General features: G+C 49.4%; 1 protein-coding gene across 5 annotated transcripts in view; it reads left to right on the top strand.

Annotated features, from left to right (window-relative positions):
* The first annotated feature begins 1797 nt into the window (after nt 1-1797).
* ARVCF (ARVCF delta catenin family member) overlaps nt 1798-20827 on the top strand; it is a 50064-nt gene continuing 31034 nt past the window's right edge. For 4 of the 5 annotated variants that reach the window (XM_043559365.1, XM_043559367.1, XM_043559366.1 and 1 more), the window contains exons 1-2: nt 1800-2022; nt 7992-8045. The gene's annotated coding sequence lies outside the window, so the exon portion shown is untranslated. Of the gene's footprint in view, nt 2023-7991; nt 8046-20827 lie in introns of all 5 variants that reach the window. The other variant, XM_043559371.1, reaches the window with a different exon arrangement.

Genomic DNA, 20827 nt, shown 5'->3' on the forward strand with positions numbered 1-20827 from the left:
CTAAGGCCTGTCCAGCCCCTCCTGCCACCATCAGCAAGTGTGTGGGAAAGGGATGGTGCTGGACTACAAGCTCACTATGAGAATAGAGCTCCAGGAGGACCAGGGTCCAATGCCCCTGGGGAGATTTGTAGGACAGCTGGACTAATGAAATCCACTCCTAATGGAAGGAAGAGAACCCCCAAGCCCACAAAGCAGCTGGGTCAGAATGTCATCAGTGGTGCAGCTCCATAAGATGAGAGCTACCTTGCTCTTAGGGCCCCCTGTGTTCCAGAGAAGGACACTTCATTCTACCTGCTCAGAGCCACAAGTAACATCAGTATGCCAGAGTGTCAAATGTCTCTCACCTCAAGCGTCAACTTTAATTGATTGGTTGTGGCTGCCGGGCTCTAAAAGGCTGTTAGGGTGGATTTACTGTGTGTGCCAGGTACCACAGGAGGGACCCAGTGTTGGTACCAGTGGTGAGTTCTGGCCCTACATCACTTCACTTTCTTTCTTCTGATCAAGCAGCTATTGGGTGAACACTCTGGCTCCCTGATGTGGGTGGATAAGACATACATGTCTGGTCTCCCCATTAGCACTGTCATAGGCCTGTGACTCCCTGGGTGTCCACTTCCCTGGGTGGACGTGGGGAATATGGTGGGCTGAAAATCTGGTGATTTCCGGGTGTGACCAGGGCTGGAAAGGCTTAGAACTAAGCATACACCAGAGTCACTGGCCAAGGGGCCATCATATCATGAACTCCCTGAAATAATCCCAATGGGCAGCAACCCCATTGGTTCCTCCTCACACCATAAAGTTAAGAGGAGCTGGCCAAGGATTATGGTCCCATTTGTTGTTATATGTGTGCCTCGTGTCACTGCAGGGAACAGGTGGCTGCTCTCTATCTGGCAGAAAAAAATGCACCTTGTGCTAAACTCTACTCAGGTGGCTGTACCCCACAGTGTTCCTCCAAGACCCCAAGTAGGGTGGAGAAAATGGGACACCACGAAGTGTTTGTGTGTGGGGGGTGGGTGGGTGGGTATAACTCCTCCCCACCCCCAGGCCCTGAGCTGTGATTGATGGAGGAGGTTAGGGAGGGCACTCCTGTGGCAGTCCTGCAGGGTGGGCTGAGTCAAAGTGTCCGTAGATTCAGACCTGGTGGAGGAAAACCTCTGGTTCACCGAAAGGCCCTTTCTGCCTCAGCAACACGGCTTCCATCCTGCTTCGCTGAGCCAAGTTCAGACCCGTATCTCTGCTCTGAGAACCCATAGGCCCTAGAGTGTGACGGACTAGATTTGAGCCAGGTAACCTAAAGCAAGTGAGAACGTTTCTGAGCTTCAATTTCCCATCTGTAAAATGGGAAGTCAGTTGAACTCTCTCGTGCGCGGCTTGCGTAAAGAATACCATCAGATACTGAGAGGAGGGCGCGGCGCGCTGCTCCCGGCGAACAGCAGGGGCCGGAGAAAGGACCCTAGCGAACTAGGGACGGTTCCGGCGAGACTGGAAACCGAGAAAGGAGCACGGGGTCTGCCAATCCCCGTTCGGGGCGGACGGCACGGGGACATCCTGGAAGGCGGCCGAGAGTGGGCGGCCCCGAGGATCCGGCGGCCGCCGCAGCGGTCCCGGCAGGTGCCCGGGCCTCGGCCCCTCCACGAAGGGGCCGGTCGTGGCCGGGACGGACACCCCGGGAGCCCAATGGCAAGCCGGCGTCTCCCAGCGCCTGTCCAATTGACGCCGGTTGCCGGGCCGCGCTGGGTCTCCCGACCAATCGGAAAATTCGCGTTCGGAGGGGGCGGGGCGGAGGGTCGCGTCGCTGGCCAGACCCGCTTTGCGCACGGGCCGCGCGAGGGGTGGGAAGGGCTGGCCCTGGGGCTGCACGCTGGGCCCAGGAGGGGTCCGCCCCTGCACCCGTCCAAGTTGAGCCCCCGCGGACCGCTAACCGCGCCTCGCCCTGGGGACGCCGCGCCCCGTGCACCGAGAGACCTGGGGACGCCCGTCTGGGGGCGGGGGACACGCTGCGGGGCCGCCCACGCCGCGCTCCAGGTAGGCTCGGGCCGGGGGGGGGGGGGGGGGGGGGGCGGGGTCCGGAGGTTAGGGCCCGGATTGGGACGAGGCCAGAGGTCCGGGACGGGTTCGCAACTGCGGTCTAGCAGGGGCTGGGTCGAGATGGGGTCCTGAACCGGGAATCGACGTCTGGCCGGGTGTAGCTGCCGGGGTAGAAGCCGGGCCCCGCCCCACCTGCACCTTGCCGGCGCTGCGGTGCGCGAGACCCTGAACTACGGGGGCGGGTCCCTTTGTGCGCGGTCTCGGGGCCCTGCTGACTGGGCCAGGGCATCCCGCACCGCGCGTCCCCGTGGAGACTCGGCCGGAGCCCGCAGCCTTTACTGCTCTGCGCGACACCGGGTGCCTTGCGGCTGGGGTCCCGTAGCCACGGAAACTTTCCAGCGGTCAGAGGGACGGCGGGGCCGGAGGAACTTTCCCGGGGCGGCGCGCCACCGGAACGCGCGAGGGCACGGCGGGGCCAAGGGGATGTCCCCGCTCCTGGTGCTCCCGCCGCCTAGAGGACGAGGGAGGGGATGCCACCCGGGGTTCCTGCCTGGTGCCCTGAACCGGGGCCGCCCCGACCGGGGATCCCCCGTTCCTGACACCCCTGAGTCCCCTCTGTGGGATACCGGGCCCGTGGCAGAGGTGCGTCCTCCCCACTTGGGGTGGTACTCAGCCTAGGTTTGCCGAGGTGTTCCCCCAGGGAAGGCAGCCTGATATCCGGAGACTTACCATTTTAATCTTTAATTAAACGTTGGGTACTTACAACGTGTCACCGTTTCTAACCTATGTGTAGCGTTATCACTGAAAACATTGCTCAGGGACTTTGTTTTCCCTTTAGACCCAATCATGTTTAGAAACATGGAAAAGTATCACCCCAACAGGGTTTCATCCTTTGGGCTAGGCTCTTCATGTAACCTCAGATGATCACCCACCTCTCACACCCCTTCCTGTTGTCACCTGCATCACTGTGCAGGGCACACACCAAGTCAGGATTTATAAGCCCAGGGGCTTGGGCAACTAACTAAGGCTTAGAGGGCAATCTCCTCCCATGAAGACATGCAGCAAAGGTAGACTGACAGCCTCCATCCCCTCCCTCTGCCCCGACCACTAGAGTTGTGGGCCACCAGCAGAGGTCTGCTGGTCCAGAGCAAGTCCTGCCTGTCCTGTGCTCACTGTATCTCTGGACTTGGGACAGTTCTGGACACAGGAGACAGTCAGAGCCTCTAGGCAGTATACTGGGCCCATGGCCAGTAGTTCCTGAGCAGGTGATCCAGTACTTGAGTCTTGCCATAGCAAGTGGGGCTGTGAATCAAGAATGCATGCTTTCTGGGGCACCTGGGTGGCTCAGTCAGCTAGGCGTCAGACTTTGGCTCAGGTCATGGTCTCATTGCTCATGGGTTCGAGCCCCGCGTCGGGCTCTCTGCTGACAGCTCAGAGCCTGGAGCATGCTTCAGATTCTGTGTCTCCCCCTCTCTCTGCCCCTCCCATGCCCGTGCTCTGTCTCTCTCTGTCTCCCAATAATGAATAAATGTTAAAAAAAAAAAAAAAAGAAAAAAAAGAATGCATGCTTTCCCCCAGCCTTGCCCTGTCCCACCCACAGTGCCATGTCTGTCCCCTGCTCCCTCAAGTCTATGGTCCATTAGCACCCAGCACGGGGTTGGGCACAGAGCACTCACTATGCTCAGGTGTCTGGTGCTGGCCTAGGAAGGTCACAGCCAAGCCAGCCCTGCCCTGATCTTCTTTACAGTCTTTTCTACAGACGCAAATACTTGCTGACCAAGACCCTCCCAGATAAACTGGGCCAGTCCTCAGTCCTGCTAAGTTAGCCCCCCACCATGCCATATTGGGGTTGCATGGCACCTCCTCCAGAGGTGGCCCCTCAGGTCTCTTCCCAGTTCCAGGGGTCTCTGCATCTCTGAGGCTCTGTAAAGGCAGGACTGTACTTCCATCCCTATTTATGCTGCATAAGGATTCAAGGTAGATATACTGCACTCTCTTCTCCCCAGGGGCCAGGCCTGAGGGGCATGAGCAGTAGGATCCTGCACCTTCCAGAGGAGCCAAGAGTTACACACAGCTGGGAAGCAAGGACACTGGGCATGCTAGAGCTCTAGCCAGCCCCTAGCATCTGCCCTGTGACCTGGCCTAGCCTCAGCAGTGGGAGGGAGTGGGGGTCAAGCTTGTCCTGGAGGCAAGCCCTGAGGACTGCCAGGGGGGGTCAAAAGGGGTTCTGGGAACTTCTCAGTGGCGGCTCAAGTCAGGGGAAGGCATCTGTTTTATTGACATCAGCCTCCATCAAGACCATGATGCTGGTTTGGGCTGCTCAGCAGAAGACCCAGAATCAGGGAATAAACAGAGGGAACATGGGGTCAGGGATCCCATATTGGGCTTTCCTGACTGGGACAGCTGCACATCTCAGCTTATTTCACAGGTCAGGCCCTGAGCTGATGGACACGCATTTCATTCATCCACATCTTTCCCTCCTCCTTTCCCCTACTGTGTGTCAGGCACAGGCCCTTCCCACTGCTTCAGTGGATCCTGAAGAGCCAACAGCCTCTAGCAAAGCCACAACTAGCTGAATACGGCCACCAGAGGGCACCAGGGACCACCATGGCAGGCAAGACTGGCTCCACCCAGCCTCCCTCTGTGCTGGGACCCCTCCCTGAGGCACCTGGTAGGGCCAGAGCTCTGCTTTCTCCAGTCTGCCTGTCCAGGGTACAAGCTGGAGAGGAGCAAGGATCCCTGGGGCGAGGCCCCTCAGTAACCACCAGAGCCCCTCATCACCTTTGGTGCAGGCAAGAGGAGATGCAGGGACTGAATGGGGCTTGGGCAAGGACAACGAAAGGCCCTGAGTGAGGCCTTCTTCAAGCCTGTGCCCCAAGGGCCTCCTTAGCTGACCCTGCCACCACCCAGGTGAGGATTCTGAGCCAGCCAGTCAGGATGAGGCTGCACTTCTTCTGTTCATTTGTGAAAGAAGGTGCAACAGAAGTGAAAAGTGCCTTTTCACATTGTATCCAAAGTGGCCAGGGGCCTGGAAGAGCACATTGGGATTTCTCATGGTGGAGGAGGGCATGAGGCTTGAGTGCAGAGCAGGTTCCTAGGCAGACCTGCCTGACCCCCCACGCAGGTTCCTCAGCACCTGCCACAGCCCTGAGTTGCCTGCCCCACCCACCCAGCCTGGGCCCTGTCTCTCCTCTGGATTCCATTTGTGCTCATGGAGCTGCCTCATGCTACGGACACACGACAAGTCCATGGCTTTGCAGGACTGGCTGCTTGGCATCCCCTTGTGTCCTGGGCTCTTGCCCCCACCTGAGATGCAGCAGACCTTCCCAAGACTGGGGGAAGACTGGACAGATTTCTGGGGCACCCAGTGTGAGGAGGCCCATGCCAAAAGGAGGCCCAGGTTACTATAGGCAGATGGAACTGCTCCGTTTCTCAGGACCCTCCCCATTTGAGGATGGAGCCCGATAAGGGGCAGGTTTGGTGGCCCCCTCAGCCCCCAGGCTCCCTTGTTCAGGTGTCCTTGGCCAGATGAGTGACCCCAAAGCCTGCAAGTCAGCCCTGAGAGGGCTCTAAGAAAGGATTCTCAAGACAGGTACCCCCTGCGCTCTCATCACAAATCCCATCACTGATTCTATTTTTTTTTTTTTTAATTAATTTATTTTTTTTAACGTTTATTTTTGGGACAGAGAGAGACGACAGAGCATGAATGGGGGAGGGGCAGAGAGAGAGGGAGACACAGAATTGGAAACAGGCTCCAGGCTCTGAGCCATCAGCCCAGAGCCTGACACGGGGCTCGAACTCACGGACCGCAAGATCGTGACCTGGCTGAAGCCGGACGCTTAACCGACTGCGCCACCCAGGCGCCCCTGATTCTATTTTCATATGTCACGTATGTCCACTCCCTCAGGGCTCTGCCCTGCCCCCACCTATGTAGTGTCCTGTGACAGGGGCACCCCAGGGACCTGGGGCCTTCCAAAGCTGCCACCACTCTACATCCTCCAGACCCTCCCATTCCCCCTACCCTCCTGCAGGAAACCTTTAGTGCCCTCCCCCCAAGAGCAGCCCTGCAAATGCCCTCCCCTACCCCCCACTGGTGTCTAATACTGGCTCTCCTCTGTATTTATGGAGCTCTGAGCCTGGCCAGAGCCCCCACGGGAGGGAACATGTTCTTCTTGTAGCCAAATATCCCCAGCTGATGTGGGGGTGCAGGGAGTAGGAAGACCTGAGTTCAAATCCTGGACCAAGTTTCCCCATCTGTAAAATGGGGTGTTGGACCAATCCAGGGCACTTGGCAAGAGTAAGATGAGGCACTTGGCAGCACCTCGTGAAGCTTTGCACAAGGCCAGCACTGAACAAGAGGCCAGGCCGGCAGTTATCAGGACTAAGGAAGGCATGTGGCGCTCTGTGGGACAAAACCTATATAAACATTTAAACCAAAAGCAGAAGTGTCCCAGAAATGTCACACTCCAAGCAAAGCTGCTCCCTGAGCCTCGGACCTCAGGGTAGGAACAGTAGCTCCTCTGCTGCAGGCAGGGAGGATGCAGCAGGGGGGCAGGCTCCCTCCCAGATTGCCCTTCCAGGCACACACAAGAGTGAGTGTGCACAGATACAGGCGTATGTGCAAACATGCCTGGCTCCCTGGCTCAGGCCACCATTCTTTCCTGCCTCTGAACCGATGCATCCTGTTCCTCCATTGATCCCACTGTGACTCAGAACCCCTCCTCATGATGAAGGGGCTACTGTGAGGCAGGGACACCCACTCGCAGGGCCCCCAAATAGCCCATGTCCACAAGAGGAAATTAGGGGCTTGGAACAATCTGGAAAACACTGTAGAGCCCAGGGGAGAGAGCTTCTATCACCCCTGACCCCCCAGGGATGACTTTCTCAGACCTCCGCTCCTCTCTGTGCCACCCTGGTTTTGGTTTTTGGTTTTTGTTTTAAAGATTTGGGTTTTGTTTTATTTATTTATTTTTTTTTTAATTTTTTTTTTCAATGTTTATTTATTTTTGGGACAGAGAGAGACAGAGCATGAACGGGGGAGGGGCAGAGAGAGAGGGAGACACAGAATTGGAAACAGGCTCCAGGCTCTGAGCCATCAGCCCAGAGCCTGACGCGGGGCTCGAACTCACGGACCGCGAGATCGTGACCTGGCTGAAGTCGGACGCTTAACCGACTGCGCCACCCAGGCGCCCCTGGGTTTTGTTTTAAAACCCTACAATCAGCGTAGGGCTCAAACTTAGCAACCCCAAGATTCAGAGTTGCATGCTCTACCAACTGAGCCAGCCAGGTGCCCCTCCACCCTGTGTTTTCATTTTTATAACACACTCTCTGGCATCATCCCCAGGCCTAGATAAAATGACAGGGAATGTGTCTCCTGAGTCATGGGCTGAGACAGGAAGCCCACGGGGCTACAGCTCCTGCATGTGAGGTACTCCTAGCTATAGCTCTGGCCCCTGGGTCCTGGGATCTTGAAGTTAGGCTGCCTTTCTTACAGGGACATGAGTTCTGGGCTGGCCCCAAGGAGCATCAGGAGAGGCAGGTGGCCTGCTACACAGGGCAGGAGTGGGGTCCAGGTGGGGAGAGCAGGACTAGGCGGGTGTTGGGTTCGACTCGGTAGGGCCAGTGAGATCCTGGTGCAGAAGTTCTCCTTGCTGTGCTGTTTATCACAACAAGACACACCCAGCTTTCTGGAATGGGGAAGACGTTATTATCATTCTAGAGCTGAACAATCAGTGTTGAAGGAGCTAGTCAACAGCATTAGAAATATTTACAAGGGACTGTGGTAGCGGTAGTCCAAGTGAGTGGGGATAAGAGAATGTGCATGAACGTGTGGGTACACATCAGGAGCGCCACAGGATGACCTCAGGGTCAGGGATGACAGTGCCCCCACCAGGGGTCTGGCTTCATCTAGAAGGGACTTAGCCCAACAGGTTGGCTTCACAAGGTATCCTCTGGTTTTCCTGCAGGATCTGGAGACATCAGGATGGATGTTGGGACATGCTAATCTCCCCTCCAGATAGGTAAGCAACCAAGGCTTGGCCTGGGGACATCCCCCTCTTTGCATACGACAGCAGAGTGTCTAGTGGGCCTGGCAGGTGTGGTTGACTGAGGGATGGACTATGACCCAGGGTGGTGTATTCTTCTGGTCAGCCTCACTTGGGTGGGCACAGCCCCAACGCTAGACAGGGGTGGGCATGGGGGCCTCCCAGTGCTTGGACTCATGGATGGCCTGAGTGTGGTCAGCAGCCACCAGGTTGATATTTGGCTTGAGGGGTGAGCCTGCAGTGGGGTGGACCAACTAGGACATTGGCTGGATCTGATCCTCACTTACCTTGACTTGGATGCCTGCTATAGCCATGTCTGGTATTGGCATAGCCCAACAGGCTTGGCTCTTAGCTCAGGTGGTCCCTGCTGCCCAGGGGAGACTAGAGCTACCAGCTGGGGACAGGCCGTCATGTGCTGGCCCGTGTCCTTGGATGTTATCTGTGTTTGTGGGTTCATCTGGTAGTCACTCCTCCAGCAAGACTAGGGTATGGTGCTTGGGAAGTATGGCAGAGTTGGGAGGCTGTGTGGTCCCTGTGTCCCCCAGGTCCTTCTGAATGGTGGGAAGGTATGTCCTGTTCGAACCCTGGTCTTTCAGGGTTTGCTCTGGTGGCTGTATTTACAGAGATGCCTCATAAAAATGCCTCTGGTCACTCTTGTTCCACCAGTATGGGTGCCCAGTCCCCAGCCTGGGCATCTGCTCCTGCCCCACTGGGTGATGTCTCCATGGGAGGCTTGGTCAACCCAGTCCTGTGAATTCTCAGTGGTACTGTGTATCCAGCGGGGACGGCCTGGCCCAGCCAGTGACATACTCAAGTGGTGGGGAGAAGGCAGAGGTGACAAACTTGGGAGACCCCAGGCCTCTAGACACCTCAGTGTTCTATGCCAAGGGCTATAGAACAGGGAGGGACAGGGCCTGGCTCCTTCTTCCTTGTTCCACATGACCGTGGGTGTGGGAAGCTGCCATTTGGTGGTGTACCACCTGGGCAGATCAAGGTCAGGCCAGGCATCTCAGTCGTGGGCTGTTGGGCCACATGGGGACCTCTGGATTGGGATGAAGAGGCCCAGGCTGCATCCTGGGCTCAGAACCTGGCATTGCTTTGTGGCATGAGTGACATGGTTTCTAGGGGCAAGGTTGGCAGGGGGCTGGCCCCTGCCCCCCTTAACTCCTGGTAGGCCACCAGGCCTCAGGTCTGCAGACCAGCCAAACACCAAATGATAGCTCTGGTCACAGGGTCTCCCTTATCCTGCCTGCTTCTTTTGCCTGCTTTCCTAGCACTGCTTGCTTGTTTTCTGTCCCTGTGTATCCCTGCCACCTCCTCCTGGTCTTCTCCCAGTTTTTCTCTTGTCTTCTCTGTGCTTCTCTCTGCCTTTTCCTCTCTTTTGTTTCTGTCCTGCTCTTCTTGAATGTGGTGATTGATTATTCTTGTCTGCCATAGTAATTGATTAGTCATGTCTGCCATGGGCACTGGAGGGATAGTAGTGGCGTTCGTGCCATCTCTGCTCTGGGCTGAAACCGTTTCACAAACTGGGAAGCAGAACCTGGGCCCTGGCTAGGGGCTCCCTGTTCTGTAGGCCCTGGGGTGCAGCCCTGCCCACATCAAAAGGGAGATAGGGATGGGGAGGCCTTGGGACTAAATTGAGACAGCAATCGATGGCAAGCACCCATGTATCTCCCATACTCGCCTTCAGCCATTCAGCACCCCTGTGCTGAGCTCTATATCAGACACTGGGTTTTGTGACCACATCAGGCACAGACATGCCCCTGGGAAGCCCCCAGCCTGGCTGAGGAGGCAGCTACAGAGAAAGTGACCACCTGTAGAATTGCCAGGTAGTGAAGAGAGTAGCAGGGCTCCCCGAGAAGGGGGAGCCAGAAGGCGGTAAGGGAGTGATGCTGATACCTGGGGGTACATGGGTGCCCTCCATTGCAGCCATGCCAGCACCAATACCACCTCTGGGAAACCACCCCCAGCCTGGCCTTGCCCCTCAGTGACCTTGTCATTGGCCTCCACACAGCTGTGCTGAGCATGGCTATGCTCCTGTGACCACCTGCCCCATGCTGGGGTTTTTTGGTGTTTTGATGTGTATCTCAGCCATTGATAGGAGTCTTTATTATTAAAGTATGAATTCATCCCTCATCTGTTGGCCTACTGCACATTCTTTCTCCATCTTTCAATTTTTGTTTAGGACAGTTTTTCATCTTCAGAGATCTTTCATATTTTGTGGTGAAATCCATTGAATGTTTTCCCTTTTCAGTTATCCCATTGTCCTTCCTGAGCACCTAATGAGGTAAATACACCCTTATCTTACCCTGAGGTAGTTTAACATTTTACACTCAAGATTTCATTCATCTAGAATTTATTTTGATAGAAACAGAAGGTGAGGATTTAACTTTGTTTTTCACTTGTATCTGAACGATTTCTTGGCTAACATTTTCTGTCACTGGAAATTGGAAGCATCGTGTAATGTGTTCAGGTTTACGGTGTCTGTGGTAAGCTCCCAGCCCTTAGCCGACACCCACTGCCTAGTTAAAGATTAAGATCAGGCCAGAGCTTCCCCTCAATCAGTCTTTTGTCCTCAAAAGTCATGGTTATTCTGCACATTATTCTGCATGTGTGTGTTGGAACCACTCTGTCAGGTCCCTCTCCCTGTGACTTCTGTGGGAGTCACCTTAGCCTGGCACTCTTTGGAGACAGTCGGCCCTCCCTGTGTGTATCTGTGGCATGTCCTACGCTGGTCTCCCCATGGCTTGGAGCCTTTGCAAGAGAGCCTGTCCCTCCTCTGAGCACTCTTGTTTACTGAGAAGAGGTTCCTGCCCTCGTAGAGCCTTTGCTGGGCCCTTGTTGGTGTGGCTGGAGAGCCTGGTGCAGACCGGCTGCTGTCTCTCCTTTGTGACTCTCAGCCAGGCATCTGAGGGCCTTTGTGATTAGACTCATGGGTCATATCCAGGTGGGCAAATCCCCAGGGGAGCCCCAAGCCCCTTCCCACTCCAACAACCCATTCTTCTCAGGCAGGGCAGAAGGAAGAACATTCTATGTGGTGGGACTTGGGTTCATACCCTGGCTCTGCTCACCCTATTGGCCTTGTGAAGAACTTGGCACAGCTGGTGGTCTGCTGCAGTTATGGCATGAGCGCTGCGCCAGCTTCTGGCTGTGCCATCCCTCGTACAGGGTGATTCACGGCTGGTGGTATGGTCAGTGTGGCAGGGCCAGCCTACTGAGGCCTACATCGCCCAGGCCACCAGGCAAGATGGTGCTGTGCTGGCTCTCCTGGCCAGTCTCTGCAAGCCCACAGTAGCATTTACCCTGGCCCTGCATTTACCCAGCCCCCCAACCCCCAGCTTATCTCACTCATAGGAAGACTGCCCACTATCAGGTGGGGAGATAGAAGTACCCCACCCCCACGGCACATCTTGCCAGGTTGATGTTAGCAGTTGATGAGTTTGGTATTTTGAATATGCCTTTAGTTAAACTTTTTCTTTTCAAAATATTTTCACTCTCTGTGAAATCCTAATTAGGCCATTCATTCGTCTGAATGTACTTGCTGCTCTCTGCATTTTGCAAGATAATGAGGCTGCAGAGATGCTGCCATCCCATGCTCCCACGGCCTTTACTTTCTGCCCTGGAGGGAGATGCTGGCACCCCCATGGGCCATTGCTGCCCATGGGATCTGAGCCACAGTGCCTAGGGGTGGGGGGCACCAAGTATATAGATGGGGAAAGTGAGGCCTGGGCCACTGAGGAGTCTGGGATGGTGTAGATAAAGGGGTCTCAACCCCAGCAAGGCCCACCCTTCACAAAACAGCATCTTTCTTCAGCTCCCATACCCCAGGCCCAAGATCAAGGCCAAGGGAGGTGCCTCCTGGATCCTGCTGGCCCAGGCTCCCTTGGGTGTGCCTGAAGGGCTGGGAGAGGCCACAAGACTGAACCACAGAAGCCAAATGACTATGGCACCAAAGTTCCCCATTTTGCTCCCTGCCCCCTCAATGGGCACAGACTATCAGCCTCACCTGCCATCTGTCCAGGGTTAGTGGCAGGCTCATTGTCACCCAGGGTGGCAGGTGATCTGTCCAGAGTCCCAGGGTGGGCAGGCCATGGCTAGGACCACAACTGAGGCAGGGACTTGTGTGGGACCAAAACCATCTTCTCTTTTAGGCCTCCCAGCAAGGGGGTGGGGGATTATGATGGGGAAACTGAGGCTCAGCAAGCAGAGCTGGGCTTTGCTCCCAGGCCTGCTCCAGGCAAGCGCATCCTCCCCTTTCCAGTCTTCTTGGTGACAGTTCTCTGGCATTTGCCTATCTGTAGGGAGCTATTGGTTATAATGAGACTATCTCAGTATTTGTATTTGAAGAAATAATTCCAGACGTTTATTTGCCAAACCTTTGAAACAAGGGCATTGGTTAATTTTTAATTAAGCCTTTCTGCTTGCAGGCTCTTGTCTTTATGGGGCCAATACATCCAGAGGTGTAGTGTTGCCAGGGGTGGGGGTGGGCGATTCCCCAGGGGCATGGTGCAGGGAAGGCGGCCATCTGTAACAGGCAGAAGCCTCGTGCCCTGTGGGAAGCCTGGACCTAGCACGCAGGCAGGCACGTCCCCCTTGCTCCTGGTAACTCTGTCCCCCTTCCATGACTCCAGCTGTCCTGCTCTGCTTGCTTAGAGCAACCCCCACAGTCGATGAGCAGGAGGAGTGAACCTCAGACAAGACCCCTGGTCTGAGAACAGCTGCATTGGGTGGGAGGAGGGGGCTGGGTGAGAGTGGAGGAGTGTCAGCTATCCCTTCCTTGAAGCTGGTTGGGAGGCAGGGAAAGCTTTTGAGCTGGGCCTGGTTTTCTTATTGACTCCTTCAGCAAATATTTGTCTGGTTTCTCCCTCACATGAGATCCCCCTGTTGCCTTCAGGATAAAAGCCATACCTGGTCCCTGTGACAGCAGCAGCCCTGCTTCTTGCCACACCCACCTCCAGACTCAGCAGGGTCTGCCTGAGTGAGGGTCTATGTAGACTCACTCTCTGCATCATTCTAGATGTAGAGATGCCTTCAGCAAGGCAGCATTCTCTTGAGCCTTCAGGGGCCTGAGGCAGTCCTTCTCCTGACATTTCTCCAGTTTCTTGCAAAAATTGGCCTCAGCATAGAGCACATGCTGTGATTCCTCAGTACAGCCCCTGCACGGGAGCCACAGTACTCTGTTGGTGTGGATACTGTTTTCCAGCCGCTCATCCTTGCTTCCTTCTTGCAACAGAAACCTGCTGCTTGCCAGGTGCCATGGTGGCTGCCACTCCACTCTGGCCTGTAATCCAGCAGAGGCCAAGGTGGTCTGTGTCCCCACTGCCCACCCCCTCACCTTTGGTACCATTTGTGGCAACAGGGGAAGGTTTAGATTTATTGTGTCTGTTTTGTGTGTGCAGGGGCCTAAGAGCTGGTGACAGAACTTTACAGTGTGATCCTAGGCTTACAGGTTAATTTTCTGTATCTTCTTTAGGTCCTGTTCTCTCTGAACTCTATACATTAGAAATTTCTGTTTCTGGCATGTAAAAGGTGGTCAGAGTTGCATTGGTCTTTTCAATGGGAATCTTGGTTTGAGGACTTTATTCATATTCCTTCTTTTTAAATTTTTAAAAAATTTTTTCAACTTTTTATTTGAGAGAGAGAGAAAGAGAGAGCAAGTGGGGGACAGGGGCAGAGGGAGAGAGAGAATCTTAAGTAGACTCCACACCCAGCACAGAGCCCTATGCTGGGCTAGATCCTATGACTGTGAGATCATGACCTAAGCTGAAATCAAGAGTCAGATGTTTAACCAACTGAGCCACCCAGGCGCCCCTTCATTCTTTTTTTTTTTTAAACCACATTTGAGTATTCTTTATTTTGGAATCAGTTATGTTGTTGATTCTCTCTGTTAGAAATTGTCTGGGTATTATACCTGGGGGAGCTTTAGAAATAGGCAGAGAGAAAACTTAGGAAACTTGCTGCAAAGGATGTTTTAGTGTTTCTTCATTATGCTCTGATGTACTCGTGTTCATAGTCATTCTTTATTGTATTCTAATGAAAGTATTTAAAACTATGAATTTACCTCTGAGTATAGCTTTGGCTATTTTTTTCCCAGCTTTGTTAAGATATAATTGGCATATAATATTGTGTAATTTAAGGCATACAGTGTGATGATTTGGTACACATGTGTATTGCAAAATGGTAAACATTTTGTGGTAAACATAATAAAGTTAGTTGACACATCCTTCATCCCATATAATTACCATTGTTTTGTTGTTATGGTGAGAGCATTAACCAATGACTTCTCTCATAGCAACTTCTAACTAAGTATACGATACAGTGTTGTTAACTATAGTCACCATGCTGTACATTAGATCCCTGGAACTTACTCATCTTATAACTGAAAGTGTATAACCTTTGACCTGCATTTCCCCATTTCCTCTACCCCTCAACCCCTGACCACCATCATTCTATAATCCATACATTTTTATGTATAATGTCTGAATAAGTTTTTCATTGTTTCTAAATAGTCAACTCTATGTATGCTTGAATTTTTATCTTTTATCTATTTATTTAAAAGAATGTTTTGCATATTCTAAGTTATTACACAAGATGGCTCTTTTTAAATGTTTATTTGATAAAATACACACAAAATTGACCATTGTAACTATTCTTAGATGCATTGTTCAGTATCAGTAGGTATATTTACATTGTTGTGCAACCAATCTCCAGAACTTTTTTATCTTGCAAAATTCACACTCTGTTTCCATTAATGAACATTGGTGGACCCATTACCTCCTCCCCCTAGTCCCTGGAACCACCATTCCACTTTGTCTTTCTATAAATTTGACTACTTTAGATGCCTCCTAAAAGTGGAATAATACAGTATTTGTCTTTTTATGAGTGGATTATTTCACTTAGTATGATGTTCTCAAGATTTATCATGTTGTAGCATGTGTCAAAATTTCCTTTCTTTTAAAGGTGGAATAACATTCCATTGATAATAATGGTCCATGATCCATTAGTCTGTGTCACATTTTGTTTTTCTATTCATCTATTGGTAGGCACTTGAGTTGCTTCACCTTTCGGCTCTTATGAATAATGCTGTTGTGAACATGGGTGTATAATATGTCTTCAAGACCATGCTTTCAGTTCTTTTGGATATATAACCAGAAGTGGAATTGGTTGATCATACAGTAATTCTATTTTTAAGTTTTTGAGGAACCACTGTATTGATTTTCATAGTGGCTACGCCATTTTACATCCCACTAACTGTGCAAGAGCTCCAATTTCTCCACATCCTTACCAAAACTTGTTATTTTGTGTTTTTGAGAGTAGCCATTTAATGAGTGTAAGGTGACATTTCACTGTGCTTTTGATTTGCATTTCTCTAACAGTAAGATTGGGCATCTTTTCATATACTTCTTCGCCATTTATATATTTTTCTTTGGAGAAATGTCTGTTCACATCCTTTGCCCATTTTTAAAATTGGGTTATTTGTTTTTTGTTGTTGAGTTGTAGGAGTTATTTATGTATTTTGGATATTAATCCCTTATCAGATACATGATTTGAAAATCTCCCATTCTCTATATTGCTTTTTTACTCTGTTGATTGTGTCAGTTGAACAGAAGTTTTAAATTTTGATATAGTTCGATTTATCTATTTTTACTTTTGTTGCCTATGCTTTTGATGTCATATCCAAGAAATCATTGCCAAATCCAACATCACAAATCTTTTCCCCTGTGTTTTCTTCTAAGAGTTTTATAGTTTTAGGTCTTACATTTAGATCTTTGATGCATTTTGAGTTAATTTTTGCATATGTTGTAAGATAAGCGTTCAACTTCATTCTTTTCCATGTGGATATCCAGTTTTCTCAGCACCATTCATTGAAAAGACAATTCCTTCCTGCATCCTTGTAAAAATCAGTTGACCATATATATGTGAGGATTTATTTCTTTTCTATTCCACTGGTCTTTGTCTGCCTTCATGCTATGACCACACAGTTCGGTTACTATAGCTTTGTAATAAATTTTGAAATCAGAAAGTGTGAGACCTCCAACTTTGTTCTTTTTTATGACTATTTTGGCTGTTCATGGCCCTTTGAGATTCCATATGACTTCTAGGATGGAGTTTTCTATTTCTGTAAAAAATGCCATTGGGATTTTGATAGGGACAGAATTAAATCTGTAGATTACTTTGGGTGATATTGACATCTTAACAATACCAAGTCATCCATTGCAGAAGCATGAGATATCTTTCCATTTATGTATGTCATCTTTAATTTCTTTCAGGAAGGTTATATACTTTGCAGTGTACAAGTCCTTCACCTTTGTTAAGTTTATCCCTATGTAGTTTGTTCTTCTTGATGTTATTGTAACTAAAATCATTTTCTGAATTTCCTTTTTAAATTGCTCATTGTTAGTGATTTCTGTTTTTTTATTTTGTACCCTATAACGTCACTGAACTTGTTTATCAGTTCTGAGTGTGTGTGTGTGTGTGTGTGTGTGTGTGTGTGTGTATAATCTTGAGGATTTTCTACATGAATGATGTTATCTATAAACAGATTATTTCACTTCTTCCTTTCCAATTTGGATACCTTTTATTTCTTTTTCCTGCCTACTGATCTAAGATTTTTTTCCTCTTTTTTTAAAATTTAATTCATTTTTTAAATTAAAAAAGTTAGCATATAGTGCAACAATGATTTCAGGAGTAGATTCCTTAATGCCCCTTATCCATTTAGCCCATCCCCCCTCCCACAACCCCTCCAGTAACCCTCTATTTGTTCTCCATATTTAAGAGTCTCTTATGTTTTTGTCCCCCTCCCTGTTTTTATATTATTTTTGCTTCTCTTCCCTTAAGTTCATCTGTTTTGTATCTTAAAGCCCTCTTATGAGTGAAGTCATATGATATGTGTCTTTCTCTGACTAATTTCACTTAGCATAATACCCTCTAGTTCCATCCACGTAGTTGCGAATGGCAAGATTTCATTTGTTTTGATTGCCGAGTAAGACTCCGTTATATATATATATATATATAATATATATATATATAATATATATGAATATATAATATATATATACACCATATATGTATATATATACACCATATATATATATACACCATATATATATACACCACATCTTCTTTATCCATTCATCCATCAGTGGACATTAGGGCTCTTTTCATACTTTGGCTATTGTGATAGTGCTGCTATAAACATTGGAGTGCATGTGCCCTTTCAAAACAGCATACCTGTATCCCTTGGATAAATACCTAGTAGTGCAATTGCTGGGTCGTAGGGTAGTTCTTGATCCAAGATATTTAATAGAAGACTTGGACAGAAATGACAAAAGCAGCATCCCTGCCTTCTTGATGTTAAGAGAAAAGCTTTAAGTCTTTCATTATTGAGTATGATGTAAGCTGTGGTGACAATATGATGTGTAGCATACGTAGTATGATGTAACATTTTATGTATGGCCTTTATCATATGAAGGTAGTTTCTTTCTATTCCAAGTTTGTTTTGTGTTTATATCATAAAAGAGTGTTGAATTTTGTCTTTTATTCCCCAATGAAATGACCATTTTCCCCCATTATTTTGTTAATATACAGGGTATTATGTTGATTGATTTTCATATGGTAAGCCATCCTTGCATTTAGGAATAAATCCTACTTGGTCATGATGTATAATCCTAATATACTTCTGAATTCATGGGGTGCCCGGGCAATTAAGTCAGTTAAGCATCTGACTCTTGATTTCGTATCAGGTCATAATGTCATGGTTCATGAGTTTGAGTCCCATGTTGGACTCTGTGCTGACAGCACAGATTTTGTTTGGGATTCTTTCTCTACCTTTCTCTCTGCCTCTCCCCAGTGTGTGCATGCACACGTGCTTGCCCTCTTTCTCTCTCTTTCAAAAATATATAAATAAACATTTAAAAATATATATACTGCTGAATTCAGTATGTTGGTGTTTTGTTGAAGATTTTTGCGTCAATATTTATAAGGGATATTGGTCCATAATTTTTTTAATGTGTATTTCTGAGGGGGGGGAGGGGCAGAGAGAAAGGGGGGCAGAAGATCCACAGCAGGCTCTCTGCTGACAGCAGTGAGCCTGATGCAGGGCTCAAACTCATGAACTGTGAGATCATGACCTGAGCCAAAGTTGGATGCTCAACCGACTAAGCGACCCAGGTGCCCCGGTCTATAATTTTCTTTTATGGCTTGGTATCAGGGTAATAATTCCAGCCTTGTAGAATGGGTTAGTAACTGCTCATTTCTTGTCAATTTTGGGGGACAGTTTGAATATTAATGTTAACTCCTCTTTGAATATTTGGTAGAATTCACCAGTGAAGCCATCTGGTCCTAGGCCTTTCTTTTTTGAGAGGATTTTGAATACTGATTCAGTCTCCCTGCTAGTTAGTTACAGGTCTGCTCAGGTTTTGTTTCTTCATGGGTCAGTTTTGGTAGATTGTGTGTTTGTAGGAATTTGTTCATTTAGGTTATACAATTTGTTGGTGTGCAATTGTTCATAGTACTCTGTTATAATCTTTTTTATTTTAAAATATAAAAGAAAAGGCATATGGAACACAAGAGATGGGTGTTGTTGGGAATTTTTTTTTACATTTTTCAAGTTTACTTTTTTAAATTTTTATTAAAAAAATTTTTTTAATGTTTATTTTTGAGAGAGAGAGAGCAAGCAGGGGAGGGGCAGAGAGAGAGGGAGACACAGAATCCAAAGCAGGCTCCAGGCTCTGAGCTGTGAGCACGGAGCCTGATGCGGGGCTCGAACTCATGAACCATGAGATCATGACCTGAGCCGAAGTCAGATGCTTAACCAGCCGAGCCACCCAGGCACCCCTCAAGTTTATTTTTAAGCAACTGAATTTGTAAAATTAAAATAGCTAAAATGTTCCTTTGTTTTACTTCATTTTTTTTCAGTTTCACTGAGTGTAATTGATAAACTTGTAAGCTGTTTGAAATGTACATTGTAAGGATTGGATATACAAATATATTGTGAAAACGTTCCTACCTTCTAGTTAATGAACACATCCGTCGTATACTTAACTTTCATGTTTGTGTGTGTACAGGCATCTGTGTGTATCGTTTGGGTTTTTGTTGTTGTTGTTGTTGTTTGGCTTGGCTGAACTTTGTGTTTCATGGATTCATATCTAGTGTCTCTCTCTCTCTTTTTTTTAATACCTAATCTCTTATACTCATCAGTCCACAGATGCACAGATATCCTGAGACAGTAAAAATACTCCCCACAGGCAGCTAACAAAGGACTGCTAGGAACAGCTAGTCATCTTAAGGCACATGGCATATCAGGGCATTGCTGGAAAATACAGTTCAACCTCTCAGCATCCCTTGTACCCCAAGGGATGTTGCCTGGAGCTTCTGCCTATGGTAGGGTGACCCCCCAATTGAAATAGCCTGGACTTCTCTGGGCACTCTGGTGAGCTCCCAGTGAGCCATGTTTGTTCCCTCCCAGGGAAAGATGGATCATGTGAATGGCAAATCATGACTCTGAAAATCCGGGAATTTCACTATGAAGTTTCCTTAAGGAATTTCAGAGCTAGGTTAACTTTTTTAAAGATCTTGATTTAAGGAGGCCAGGCATCTTGTTTAACAAAGCTGTCAGCTATTCCTGGTTGTAAAAGTGTCTGCAACACAAGAGATGGTGAGTGGGCAAGACGATGTGCAGCTGACATCTGGGGATGGACGATGTCCAGCCCCGCCAGGATGTGGACAGCCTGGTGGAGAATGTGAACCCAGACTTCAGTGCGCCTGGGTACTGGGAACGTTTGCACAGCCAGCAGATCAGGCGAGGTGGGCCTCCTTCCCATACTGCAGAGCCGATATCAAACATTTAGGAGACTGGGGGAAACATCAGCCTACCAAGAATGAATTGTAAAATGCCAGAAATAGGCATATCCACACTTTTCTTAGCTTGTTTTCTGGACAGAAAGCCCCGCTTCTGGCAATGTTGTGGGGTGCCGATCCACTCTTCCTGCCTCAGGGAATTCCTGTTCTGTGGAAGTTTAGCCCTGAGATCTATTTTCTACATCTCCTGTCTTCCCTCTTTCATCAACTTTTTGTCATTTTCTGCTGCTTTGGAAGGACTGCCTTGAGTATGTTTTCTGCTACCTCACTCTGCGGATTTGCTGCCGTGTCCTGTCTGCTGTTGTTTGTTTAAAATGTCCATTGGGTCATCATTTCAGATTGCTCCTTTTCATTATGGTGTGTTCCCAATTCATCAGTTCAACACTCTCTTTGACCTTTTGAGGACAGGTATCAGCTATTCCCTAATACTTGTGCTAATAAATATGCTAAATGTAATTTAGTGAAAAGCAACTCTTCTCAGGTCCTTCAAAGGCAGTAGGATTTGCCCCAGGGTGCTGGTGTGCTGTAGGCAGTTCTGTGCTGACTGGGTGCTTCTGTCCAGGGTCTGTGGCCCGGCCACCCTCACCTGCTACAGAGAGATGTCGGTGTGGACCGGAGACTGGGGCCATTTGCAGATTGTGGTGCCACAGACAGGCCTGGCTTCAGAGGTCTGAATGGGGGGCAGCAGCCTTGCAGATGTTCCGGACAGTAACGGGGTCTGTGTAGGATGCTGACCCTTAGCATGAGCCACAATGGCTAAGGAGTGCTAGTCCTACTTTCCCCTCCCCCAGTTAGGACCTGTCAGGACTTTCAGGCTACCCACCACCCATTTTCCGGTGGGGCAGGTGAGGCCCCACAGAGCAGCTATAGTGAGCTCAGCAGCCACCACACAGCATAGG

This window comes from Prionailurus bengalensis, chromosome D3, assembly GCF_016509475.1.
Source record: "Prionailurus bengalensis isolate Pbe53 chromosome D3, Fcat_Pben_1.1_paternal_pri, whole genome shotgun sequence".
NCBI classification, from domain to species: Eukaryota; Metazoa; Chordata; class Mammalia; order Carnivora; family Felidae; genus Prionailurus; species Prionailurus bengalensis.